Genomic DNA, 14,062 nt, shown 5'->3' with positions numbered 1-14,062 from the left:
TCAGGAAGGGGGTGGTGATGGACAGAGCATCTGAGTTAAACAGAACACTCATACCCAGTCAAAAGATCAGGGCTTGATCCATCACCGTTTTTTAGCTCACTGCACCATCCCAGTTCAGAACCTGGCTATATGCAAATTAGTCTGACCCTGGCCCAGTGCATCATGGGAACAGGGCAGACCAAACTACCAAGCCAATTCTTTACTGGAAAGGAAACAAGCTTCCGGGGACCGGTTTCTGGCATTACAGCCGTCTTCGGCCCGGCTTGCTTGAATCCTGATGGTGCAGTGAGCAAGGGACTCACATCTGAGCATACCCTGCCACTCCTATAGTGGCCAAAACGATTCAGAAAGGGGGTGGTGATGGACAGAGCATCTGAGTTAAACAGAACACTCATACCCAGTCAAAAGATCAGGGCTTGATCCATCACCGTTTTTTAGCTCACTGCACCATCCCAGTTCAGAACCTGGCTATATGCAAATTAGTCTGACCCTGGCCCAGTGCATCATGGGAACAGGGCAGACCAAACTACCAAGCCAATTCTTTACTGGAAAGGAAACAAGCTTCCGGGGACCGGGTCCCCGGTAGCTTGTTTCCTTTCCAGTGTAAGAATTGGCTTTGTAGTTTGGTTTGCCCTGTTCCCATCATGCACTGGGACAGGAACAGACTAATTTGCATACAGCCAGGTTCTGAAACTGGGATGATGCAGTGAGCTAAAAAACGGTGTTGGATCTAGCCCTGATCTCTTGACTGGGTGAGAGTTTTCTGCTTAATTCAGAGACTCTGTCCATCACCACCCCTTGTTGTTAATTATTTTGTCCACCCTAAGCGTGGAAGGGTATGCTCAGACATGAGTCCCTTGCTCACTGCACCATCAGGATTCAAGCAAGCCGGGCCGAAGAGGCTGAAATGCCAGAAACCGGTCCCCGGTAGCTTGTTTCCTTTCCAGTGTAAGAATTGGCTTTGTAGTTTGGTTTGCCCTGTTCCCATCATGCACTGGGACAGGAACAGACTAATTTGCATACAGCCAGGTTCTGAAACTGGGATGATGCAGTGAGCTAAAAAACGGTGTTGGATCTAGCCCTGATCTCTTGACTGGGTGAGAGTTTTCTGCTTAATTCAGAGACTCTGTCCATCACCACCCCTTGTTGTTAATTATTTTGTCCACCCTAAGCGTGGAAGGGTATGCTCAGACATGAGTCCCTTGCTCACTGCACCATCAGGATTCAAGCAAGCCGGGCCGAAGAGGCTGAAATGCCAGAAACCGGTCCCCGGTAGCTTGTTTCCTTTCCAGTGTAAGAATTGGCTTTGTAGTTTGGTTTGCCCTGTTCCCATCATGCACTGGGACAGGAACAGACTAATTTGCATACAGCCAGGTTCTGAAACTGGGATGATGCAGTGAGCTAAAAAACGGTGTTGGATCTAGCCCTGATCTCTTGACTGGGTGAGAGTTTTCTGCTTAATTCAGAGACTCTGTCCATCACCACCCCTTGTTGTTAATTATTTTGTCCACCCTAAGCGTGGAAGGGTATGCTCAGACATGAGTCCCTTGCTCACTGCACCATCAGGATTCAAGCAAGCCGGGCCGAAGAGGCTGAAATGCCAGAAACCGGTCCCCGGTAGCTTGTTTCCTTTCCAGTGTAAGAATTGGCTTTGTAGTTTGGTTTGCCCTGTTCCCATCATGCACTGGGACAGGAACAGACTAATTTGCATACAGCCAGGTTCTGAAACTGGGATGATGCAGTGAGCTAAAAAACGGTGTTGGATCTAGCCCTGATCTCTTGACTGGGTGAGAGTTTATTAAGCGTGGAAGGGTATGCTCAGACATGAGTCCCTTGCTCACTGCACCATCAGGATTCAAGCAAGCCGGGCCGAAGAGGCTGAAATGCCAGAAACCGGTCCCCGGTAGCTTGTTTCCTTTCCAGTGTAAGAATTGGCTTTGTAGTTTGGTTTGCCTTGTTCCCATCATGCACTGGGACAGGAACAGACTAATTTGCATACAGCCAGGTTCTGAAACTGGGATGATGCAGTGAGCTAAAAAACGGTGTTGGATCTAGCCCTGATCTCTTGACTGGGTGAGAGTTTTCTGCTTAATTCAGAGACTCTGTCCATCACCACCCCATGTTGTTAATTATTTTGTCCACCCTAAGCGTGGAAGGGTATGCTCAGACATGAGTCCCTTGCTCACTGCACCATCAGGATTCAAGCAAGCCGGGCCGAAGAGGCTGAAATGCCAGAAACCGGTCCCCGGTAGCTTGTTTCCTTTCCAGTGTAAGAATTGGCTTTGTAGTTTGGTTTGCCCTGTTCCCATCATGCACTGGGACAGGAACAGACTAATTTGCATACAGCCAGGTTCTGAAACTGGGATGATGCAGTGAGCTAAAAAACGGTGTTGGATCTAGCCCTGATCTCTTGACTGGGTGAGAGTTTTCTGCTTAATTCAGAGACTCTGTCCATCACCACCCCTTGTTGTTAATTATTTTGTCCACCCTAAGCGTGGAAGGGTATGCTCAGACATGAGTCCCTTGCTCACTGCACCATCAGGATTCAAGCAAGCCGGGCCGAAGAGGCTGAAATGCCAGAAACCGGTCCCTGGTAGCTTGTTTCCTTTCCAGTGTAAGAATTGGCTTTGTAGTTTGGTTTGCCCTGTTCCCATCATGCACTGGGACAGGAACAGACTAATTTGCATACAGCCAGGTTCTGAAACTGGGATGATGCAGTGAGCTAAAAAACGGTGTTGGATCTAGCCCTGATCTCTTGACTGGGTGAGAGTTTTCTGCCTAATTCAGAGACTCTGTCCATCACCACCCCTTGTTGTTAATTATTTTGTCCACCCTAAGCGTGGAAGGGTATGCTCAGACATGAGTCCCTTGCTCACTGCACCATCAGGATTCAAGCAAGCCGGGCCGAAGAGGCTGAAATGCCAGAAACCGGTCCCCGGTAGCTTGTTTCCTTTCCAGTGTAAGAATTGGCTTTGTAGTTTGGTTTGCCCTGTTCCCATCATGCACTGGGACAGGAACAGACTAATTTGCATACAGCCAGGTTCTGAAACTGGGATGATGCAGTGAGCTAAAAAACGGTGTTGGATCTAGCCCTGATCTCTTGACTGGGTGAGAGTTTTCTGCTTAATTCAGAGACTCTGTCCATCACCACCCCTTGTTGTTAATTATTTTGTCCACCCTAAGCGTGGAAGGGTATGCTCAGACATGAGTCCCTTGCTCACTGCACCATCAGGATTCAAGCAAGCCGGGCCGAAGAGGCTGAAATGCCAGAAACCGGTCCCCAGTAGCTTGTTTCCTTTCCAGTGTAAGAATTGGCTTTGTAGTTTGGTTTGCCCTGTTCTCATCATGCACTGGGACAGGAACAGACTAATTTGCATACAGCCAGGTTCTGAAACTGGGATGATGCAGTGAGCTAAAAAACGGTGTTGGATCTAGCCCTGATCTCTTGACTGGGTGAGAGTTTTCTGCTTAATTCAGAGACTCTGTCCATCACCACCCCTTGTTGTTAATTATTTTGTCCACCCTAAGCGTGGAAGGGTATGATCAGACATGAGTCCCTTGCTCACTGCACCATCAGGATTCAAGCAAGCCGGGCCGAAGAGGCTGAAATGCCAGAAACCGGTCCCCGGTAGCTTGTTTCCTTTCCAGTGTAAGAATTGGCTTTGTAGTTTGGTTTGCCCTGTTCCCATCATGCACTGGGACAGGAACAGACTAATTTGCATACAGCCAGGTTCTGAAACTGGGATGATGCAGTGAGCTAAAAAACGGTGTTGGATCTAGCCCTGATCTCTTGACTGGGTGAGAGTTTTCTGCTTAATTCAGAGACTCTGTCCATCACCACCCCTTGTTGTTAATTATTTTGTCCACCCTAAGCATGGAAGGGTATGCTCAGACATGAGTCCCTTGCTCACTGCACCATCAGGATTCAAGCAAGCCGGGCCGAAGAGGTTGAAATGCCAGAAACCGGTCCCCGGTAGCTTGTTTCCTTTCCAGTGTAAGAATTGGCTTTGTAGTTTGGTTTGCCCTGTTCCCATCATGCACTGGGACAGGAACAGACTAATTTGCATACAGCCAGGTTCTGAAACTGGGATGATGCAGTGAGCTAAAAAACGGTGTTGGATCTAGCCCTGATCTCTTGACTGGGTGAGAGTGTTCTGCTTAATTCAGAGACTCTGTCCATCACCACCCCTTGTTGTTAATTATTTTGTCCACCCTAAGCGTGGAAGGGTATGCTCAGACATGAGTCCCTTGCTCACTGCACCATCAGGATTCAAGCAAGCCGGGCCGAAGAGGCTGAAATGCCAGAAACCGGTCCCCGGTAGCTTGTTTCCTTTCCAGTGTAAGAATTGGCTTTGTAGTTTGGTTTGCCCTGTTCCCATCATGCACTGGGACAGGAACAGACTAATTTGCATACAGCCAGGTTCTGAAACTGGGATGATGCAGTGAGCTAAAAAACGGTGTTGGATCTAGCCCTGATCTCTTGACTGGGTGAGAGTTTTCTGCTTAATTCAGAGACTCTGTCCATCACCACCCCTTGTTGTTAATTATCATGGGAACAGTCCAGCCTGAACTACCAAGCCAGGTCCTCCCAGGACCGGAAACAAGCATCCTAGGACCGGTTTCAGGGTTTCACCCCTCTTCAGCCAGGATAGCTTGATTCCAGTAGCACAGTGAGCCCAGGACCCACGTCTGGACATACCTGGCACACTTAGGGTGGGAAAGCAAAAGACACGCAATTGATGGACAGAATGCCGAACAAATCGAAACATTCACCTCCAGTTAAGAGATCTGGGATAAATCCATAATTCTTTTGCTCACCATGCAACTCCTTTGTTTCCTGCTGGGTATTCGGCCAAACGGACTGCTGTTTTCCTCCACGGACCTCCTTTGCTGACTGGGAGCCGCTCGTGTAGAGACTCGAGGGTTCCTCACGCATCCAGGCTATCGGCGGGACTGCGAGGACCAGCCTGCTGTGCGGCTGGCCATCTGCCGCAGCTGGTCCTCTTCCCGCCCCGCCTCCTGCCTGTTAAAAGTTGGTGGAAGCAAGCATCCCACGGAGCCCCTTTGTTTCCTGCTGGGTATTCGGCCAAACGGACTGCTGTTTTCCTCCACGGACCTCCTTTGCTGATTGCGAGCCCACTCCTCGCGGCTCCCGCTTCGTGGGTGCCGCTCGTGTAGAGACTCGAGGGTTCCTCACGCATCCAGGCCATCGGCGGGACTGCGAGGATGAGGTACTGGGTTTTTCAGAACCGGTACCGAACCGGTAACCCAGCGGTGTCAGGGTACACCCAAAGACCTCGGGTACATTCCTGATTCAGACCACAGAAACTCAGAGTCTTCTAGATGAAGTCAAGGATCGATTTTATTGGCTGCAACCAAGTAACAGGTCCTAGAAGTACAACAGCATGAGATGTATGTTCTCAGGAGACTGCTCAAATTTACAAAGGCAGGCTTCTCTTTTTATACAAAATATTGTGCTTCAGGCAAACATTCTCCACATTTCAGTATTCTGTTCTCATGTGTCCACTACAAAGGAAAAGCAGAGTCATGATGACAAGCCCATATTTCAGTTTGTCCATCCCATAACAAATTACCCAGCAAGGCCCAACATTCTCATCAGATATCAGTGGACCCCCAATAAAAACGGTCACCTCCCCATCATAAAGCAAGTGAGAGAGAAAAGAGCAGGGACAGGTGTAAGCAAGATTCGGCAGGGTGTGTGTGTGATGAAAAGGTTTATGGTAGGCTGTGCCTTGATGCTATCTCGTTCGGCCACTGGGAGAGGAACTGACCAAACAGGTTTGGCCTGGGGCAATGGTTCCAACTTGCACAGGTCATAGGAAAGTCGATTAAGGTGTACGTGTCCTTTGGAATCGAATCTAGCTGGATTATAAGCCTATGTAAAGGGCAACTCACAAAATGGCTGCCGTACACAAAATGGAAGATGAGGGTTCAGAACGAAAATGACGATTTCGAGGTGAAATCGTCACTCGAATATGACGAAAATGCTTGTACATAGTGTACTCGTCATTCTCGGTCTTTTGATACTAAATTCGTCATGTTACGATGAAGTTTTATTCTCGAGTCCAGAATTTTCAGAACCACAAACCCTCCTTTTGCCCTTACATAGGCAATTTAACCTAATCTCATGCTAATCTGAGTCCAGGTCCATATTCCTAAAGTCATTGAGATGTTGCTGTAACATCATTCTAGTACTTAGCTCGTCTCTTGATACAGGTTTCCTTACACATGATGTAACACAGAGGCCACATATTGCAGGAGCACACTGTATGCACAGACAGAACAGGAAAAGAATGGCTAAGACCATCCCAATGACCATCAGAATTTTCCATCCCCAGGCGGATATCAGTTCCCAGAACCATCCCATTAACGACCAATCTCCTTTATCCACATGAATAGATTCGGAAATCTTATGCAGTTTAGAGATGGCCTGGTACACTGTTGGAGCGTTATCTGGAATGAAAACACAGCAACTCGATTGGATCAATCTACATACCCCACCTCGGTCTTCAAGTATGACATCTAAAGTGACCCTGTTCTGAAGGGTCATAAGACGATCCGACTGGAGCTCAGCAGTCAAGTTACTAAGGGCACCAGCAGTTTCCACTACTGTGGACTCAACTACCCTTGTCAATTGCCTTATGTTCCTGCTGTTAACCATGGGTCCCCAGAACGGCAGAAAACCCTTTGCGAAGTCCCCAAATTCTTGTCCTGCAGTGTCTTCTTTACTCAAGACACCTCTAACTATCCTTGTCTTGTGGTAATCTGCCGCTGCTGTGTAGGTGGGGGGCAACAGGAACGAAACAAAACATGAGCCCGAAAAGTCAGGGGGCAACCATGTATAGGCTCTATCATGGCAGATGAAATAGGTACCCTTAGCTGCTAAAAATGCAGGGGAAGTCTGAGACCCAAAAACATACGTTTCAGTACAGACACTCTTCCCTAACTGAGCTCTGGGATTCCTGCCAGTACCTTGCAGACACAGGTGACCCTGATGGGGTACAATCCAAATTGGGGAAGATCTCTTAGCTTGCTGTTTCTCACTCAGAGTAGCTCCATATCCGGTCACGTTCCATTCTATATAGGCAAGTGTCTCATCTTCGGGGGTAGTTTCATAAGAAATATCATCCTTAATCATGTCAACTATACCCTTAACTAGAGCACTATTCTTAGGATTGTCTTTTTCAGAACGTAGGGGGTGGACTTCACGTGCATATATGAACATTGTTCTGTATGCCCACACAGAACCATTGTGGCTGAATGGCAGGCCCAGATAAGGGATACCTTTATCCGTTGTGTGAGGCATAAGACCGCACACCCAACAGTTAGTCGTGTTCATTACAAGTTGGTGTTGGTGCAAGAGCTGAACAAAGGAGTTATTAATAAACTCTAATCTCCTAGCTGATTCGTGTTCAGGAAGGGGTTGAAAAGAATGTGAGGAAACAGTGGAAGGAGGAGGTATAGGCGATGTAGTGGGTGCAAACGTTACTTGAAAAGAGAACAAAACATAACTTATTAAAAATATCATCACACTGAATAACATGAAAATGCACAATATCAAAAAACTTTTCTTTGTCATTATATTACATATTCTGGCTTCAAAGTTCTTTTCCTTGGCAGGTCTCTCCATCTCGAAAAACTCCATCCTCTCTAAAGTGCTGCCTGCGATGGGAGGTTGATTCTGCTAAAGAATGCTTCTGTCAGTCTAGGGCAACTCCCTTGGACCAACCAGAACTGCCGACCTAACGTCGTCAGCTGCACCCCAAAGACTTTGGGCAATCGCGGCCCTAGCAGCGGAACCCGGATGGCGGTTCGAAAAACAAAAATAAGCAAGTTTCTCAGATTGGAGAGCTGCACTTTCAAAAATAGTACTTGGAGGGAAAAAGAATTATATTTATTTGTCCATAGGTCTCGGCCTCAAATTATAGCGCTTTTTTCCAAGTACTGTCTGATCCTGAAACAGGAGTTCGGGCTCTGTAGTGTTCAATCGCTTTGATGGTGATACTGTTGGTTGCAAAATATTGTCGCTCTCCTGCTCAGTAAGTGTTCCTTTTACACGTGCATCACTGAAAGGCAGAAAACGTGGCACGGTTTCAGTCTCTGAGTCGCCGACACCCTCCTGGACCCACCGGTCATACGGCAGAGGCAGAGGTATCCGTTTGCAGTGGATCCCGTGGATCCAGTTTGCCTTCCCCTCCACTCAAACCGCTGATCTTGGGGAAAGAAGGACGAGGTATGGGCCGGTCCACCATGGCTGGTCGTTTTTGGTTCGCTGGAAGTTCTTGACCAGCATCCAGGATCCACGGTTGATCTGTAAGTAAGTAACAGTTTAGTTAAGTTTGTTTTGCCAAGAATCTGACTCAAGAATTCTCTGTAAGGGTTTAGTCAGTTCAGTACCTGGGATTTAGAAGGCTGGGGGGCTGGTATCTCTTTCTCAGGACTCGGTATCCCAGTCACCCGCAAAGGTGGGCTGGAAACGCCGGAGGCTGGATTTCTCAGCAAGAGAAAAGACAGTGTCTTTCTCAGCGCGTCAAAAGGGGGAGGGGCAGCGTCCGTGGGCTCTCGCATCAGCTGGGCTCCCGGCAAGTAGTCGCTGCTCCAGGTTCATCACCACCTTGTGTTTGCTTAGGGCAACGTTGGTATATTTATACCTGAGAGGTGCTGGGTTTGAAGTAAGGATGGACATAAGACGTCAATAAAGATGTCACTAAGAACTGGTCGTTCTTACAGTGCTTCTCAGGAGTTCTCGGACGAAATCAAAACATAGCAGGCGGGGATTTCCCAGGTTGCTCGAGGCTTGGATTTGTTTAAGAACTCGGTGTGCTTTCTAGGGGGCTGGAGGAATAGTGCTTGCTTAATGTGACAGCATGCGCTATGACTAATTTATGAAACGGTTTCTGTGCCGTTGTAGGGATATTATTGATTTATAACCGGACAAGGGCCAGGAATAGGAATATCGATACAGGTACCTAGCTAAACATACTACAAGATGGCGAGCCCGAAGATATCCCGTCTGCCAATACACAAAAATCTTCAAAGGACGGCGGGGGAAAACTATTCAATTGGGCCAGACTGACATCTTTCTCAGAAGCAGACGTAGTGGTACAATGGCCCGAAATGTGAGAAGCAGAGCCTGGCGGCGTAGCAAGGTTATTCAAAATCGTTGTGATCTTATCCTCAAAGGCCTGTGCCAATGAGTCACATAAAGTTTGAGAGGGCGGAGTGTTCTTTGCAGTAAAGGCGGGAGATGCCAGATCTTTGACGATCTTAAATAGGACCTGGGATTTATTCACCGCTGACAGCAATGATTCCTCCAAAAAACTAGCCTTGGTCTGTTTAATCTGAGCTTTATACGTCGCCAGTGCCTGTTTAAAAAAGGCTCTGTCTGCCTCGAGGTACCGCTTTCTCCAGTTCCGCTCAGCCTGTTTACACCGAAGTTTGAGCTGATGGAGTTCTTCTTAGAACCACGGCATCGCATGTTTTGTTTTGACTCTAGTTTTCCGCAGAGGGGCTAGTTATTCCAGTGACACTAGGATTCGCTGGCTGAGAGTCTCATAACTCACGTCTACATTGTCTCTCAGAGAGAAACCGTCTGGAAGCAGAGTGGGGAGAGGAGAATGTTTTAGAAGCTTAGACCATTGTCTGCCTACCTTAGTAACCCCTAGGCTGCCTTTCTTAGTTGGTGAGGTGGGAAGTGAGAGATCAAAATGGACGAGTGCATGGTCCGTCCAACACTGAGGGAGAATGTTTTGTACGATCATTTGGCCAACGTAGGCAAAGATAAGATCAAGTGCGTGACCCTTTACGTGGGTCGGAGCAAGTACTAGCTGCTGTAGCTGAATATTACAGTTAGCTTGGATCAACTCTTTAAAGGCTGAATCGGACGAGCCATCCGGCCATAAATTAAAATCTCCTAACACTATTAGTCTTGTGTGCGAATTAGAAAGATCATAGATAATATCAATGAGCTCTGTTACAGCGGATAGGGTGCACGCCGGGGGTCTATAGCACAACAGACCTGAATAGAGTGCGCCCCCTGACCAATAATTGAAAAGGTCATTAATTCACAGCCTGGGATTGTCTTAATGTCAAGCTGGGAGAGAACTATTGTCTCTCTAAAGATCATCCCTACTCCTCCACCTCTGGCCCCTACCCGAGGCATGTGTCTAATTATATAGCCCAACGGGCATACTAGTCCTAGGTCCAGGTCTCGGTCATGAAGAGTACATCTAACTCATGAATCTCAATGAGTAGCGTGATTTCTTCAGAATGTTTACTAAGAGATCTTACATTTAGTAAACCACAGGACAGTGAATCTCTCTGTGTGCTGATGGTAGAAAGCTGGTGTCTAGGAATGTTGCCAGAGTTGAGTTTTAGAAGATCGTCACGAGAATAAGTAGGAGCGGAGCGGCACAGAGAATCATCCCTGCTGGCGCCTGGCGCGTCCTGTGCGCGAACGGGCGCAAACGGGCTTACCTCTGGCGCACCTCCGGCGCGCACCCGCTGTGCGCCATCGCTGCGCGCTGACTGCCTGTCCATTTTAAATAGCCTTAGACGTGGGAGGAGTGTAAGGGAAGCAACTAGTCCCCCAACAAAGATTGCGCCCGTAACTCGGCAGCCTCAGATGCCCTCTCCCAAGATGGAGGCCTAAAACGCCGCGAGGCAAAGAATGTCGGTGCCTAGCTGCCCTAAGTCCTGCAAAGTGCAGGGTGAGCCCAACAATTATCGTGCAAGTAAGAGCTATTACTCTGATGTTGCCCCAGACAGTCCTATGAATTGCAATAAGCGCAAGTAAGCAGCGCGATCTAATTAAAATATAGCATAGGTAAACGGCGCAATTAAATGATAAGTATAACGTTTTTTTTAAATATAGCAAGCAACAACAAGCACGCTGCTGTATGCAAGTCTACCTGTCAGCGGCCGATTCCAATGTTTAAATAGGCTCCTGCGAGCTCTTCCAAGACGTTGGAGGAGTGTAAGGGAAGCAACTAGTCCCCCAACAAAGATGGCGCCCGTAACTCGGCAGCCTCAGATGCCCTCTCCCAAGATGGAGGCCTAAAACGCCGCGAGGAGAAGAATGTCGGTGCCTAGCTGCCCTAAGTCCTGCAAAGTGCAGGGTGAGCCCAACAATTATCGTGCAAGTAAGAGATATTACTCTGATGTTGCCCCAGACAGTCCTATGAATTGCAACAAGCGCAAGTAAGCAGCGCGATCTAATTAAAATATAGCGTAGGTAAACGGCGCAATTAAATGATAAGTATAAAGTTTTTTAAAAATATAGCAAGCAACAACAAGCGCGCTGCAGTATGCAAGTCTGTAATGTGGTGTGCTATTGAGTATGTTCCAATGAAGACTCACAAATCCTTTATTACAGTTTGAGCATCAGCTGAGCGCTGTGGCCAAACCCACAGGAATCTGGATCATGAATTCACTGCCACCAAGATGTACTTGTAAGCCCCATCTGATTGTAAGGCACCGCAGCGATCCCAATACACACATGCCAAGGGCTTGTCTTAAATCAAACGAGATGTCTGTGCTGGACGTGCCAAGGTGGAGCCCTTCCTCTGATGGCAGATGTTCCATTTAAGGACAGATGTTCCATTTAAGGTCTGTTTTGGTAGACCTGGCCACCAATAGCGGTACTTCAGTAATTAAACTGTACCAATAATCCCTGCATGAGCAAACCCAGACCCTACTAGTGTGCTCACTGACTGGTTTTAGCCAGCCTGCCGCCACAGACGAGTTTCTGACCCATTGGGTGAGGGCCTTTGCTCTCAGGTGTCAGAAACAAATCCTGCCCGGGTAGAGGATTTTTTACACCCCCTCCCACAGGATGACCTACAGATTAGCATTCCAAGGCAGGTCCAAGAGACAACCGCCTTTGGTATGCCAATCTGGATTCCCTCACAGGAGAGGATGCTGACCGCCTTTGACCAGGGCCCATTTGGCACTTGAGCAAGGCAGAAAAATTAGTAGTCAGATAGGCGTGTTCAACTCCAGGCTAGTACCACCCTTCAGGGGGACTAACTGAAATGATCACACCCTTTCAGAGTCTGCCATCTTTGTGATGGCCAACTGAAGAACTCCTGAAAGTAGTGATATTGGGGGTGTAGGACCCCAGGGGTCAATAGCTGAATGGCTATTACCCTAGACTCCGCTAATGCCCCTAAATCTAGTATTTATGGGAGACCCTGGCATCAGGAGATCAGATCCTGCTGACCTAAAAGAAGACGGACGGACGTGAAGACTCGCAAGAAACAAGAACAGAAGATCCAGCAACTGACTTAGCGGCGACCCTGCCGAACTATCTGTTATTAGACAGTTGCACCGAAACACAACTTGTCCTGCAGCTGCGGTGTCTCCAAACCCTGGGAGAACTGCCAGCACTTCGGCCAAGAACTAGAAACTCCTGTGGAACAGCAGAGCTGCTCCCCTGCATCTTGTAGGTACCAAGAAAGAATTGTAAGGCTCCAAGACCGTGAAAACCCGACATTGGAAAGCATCGCTATACCTGAGCCACCTAGCACCTGGGTGAAGTAGGCCGACAGTGCCAACCCAGTCACCAGACCCGATGCCCACCCTGAGTTTCACCTCTGTGGACATTTCAATGCCACTTGCGGCCTCTGCTTGCAGGACCCCTCTACCGCGACGCTCCCTGTGACAGAACCTGATGCCTAAAGACACTTCTACACCCATTACCCGTGGCCCAAGGAGACGAGGACTGAAGGCTTCTCCATGTCCCGCAGCATTGTGTGGCCTGAGCCCCCCTTTTGGTTCAGCCCGTCTGGCCTCCCAATCCAAACCTGCAGTCTCCTTTCATGCAGACTGATCCCCATAGTCTAACATTGGGCACCGGACGCTGTATTTTACCACTGCACCCTGCTGCCCTAGGGCCACTGGAGGTGACCTGCTGGCGCTGCCTTGGACCTTGCCCCATACTTACCTTAAGTCCAAGAGATTGGTCTCGTAAGTATCATTACTCTACTTTATCCCATACTTGTTTTTCCTCCCGTAAGATAATGTTGACTTTTTAAAATTGAAAGAATTGAGTAGTGTGCATCGTTTATTTATTGTATGTGTATTTTACAGATGTCTAACACTGATCTCTGATAAGCCTAAGGCTGCTCGGCCTCACTACCCCCTAGAAGAGCATCTTGGGATTGCTAGAGCAAACCCTGTCCACTTATAAGGAATATGTGGACTCTTTGTACAGTATACCTCTTTTTGGTGTACTATATAAAGATCCAGCTTCCGACACTCCTCTGTTTGTTGCTCATAAGCACCTGCCTGTGCACCTCCTCTTTTTCTACCTTCTTCTACCTCTGCACATTCCCTGTTTATTCCTCATAAGCATCTACCTGTGTTTCTCCTCTGTTTGTACCTCATAGGTACCTGCGTGTGCACCTCTTCTGTTTGTACCTCATAAGCAGCTACCTGTGCACCTCTGTTTACTCCTCATAAAAACCTACCTATACACCTCCGTTATTTACATCTTATAACTACCTACTTGTGCACTGCCTGTCTTTGTGCCTCACAAGCAGCTACCTGTGCGCCTCCTCTCTTTATACCTGAGAAGCACTTACCTGTGCTCCGCCTCTGTTTATACCTCATAATCACCTACATGTTTACCACCTTTACTTATATATCGTGATTACCTACCTATTCGACTCCTTAGTTTATACCTCATAAGTACCTACCTGTGCACTTCCTCCGTCTATAGCTCATAAGCACCTACCTGTGCACGTCATCTGTTTGTACCTTGTGAGCTTCTGCAATGAAGCTTGTAATCCTACACAGACAGCAACGGGCGCATGATTATCAGGCAATTATCTGGCATCTGCTGTGTAAATGCATCAAGTATGTTCCCCTGATTCAGCTAAAAAATAACCTGTTAAATGAGTCCACAGACATTGTGGGTGGGCAATAACAGGGAACAAGTTAAACCTGGATGTAAGAAATGCCTTAAGGTAGAAATGCTATATTCAGCTGCGGATGACGGATACCTCCTCGCGCGCTGCCAAAACCCCGTCCGGCCAAAGAG

General features: G+C 47.9%; 1 protein-coding gene across 2 annotated transcripts in view; it reads left to right on the top strand.

Annotated features, from left to right (window-relative positions):
* The window catches only part of LOC144758859 (uncharacterized), a 128,106-nt gene that overhangs the window by 108,829 nt on the left and 5,215 nt on the right, over nt 1-14,062 (top strand). The window lies entirely within an intron of this gene.

Source organism: Lissotriton helveticus, chromosome 1_1, assembly GCF_964261635.1.
Source record: "Lissotriton helveticus chromosome 1_1, aLisHel1.1, whole genome shotgun sequence".
NCBI classification, from domain to species: domain Eukaryota; kingdom Metazoa; phylum Chordata; class Amphibia; order Caudata; family Salamandridae; genus Lissotriton; species Lissotriton helveticus.
This window is presented reverse-complemented; position numbering and strand designations above follow the sequence as displayed.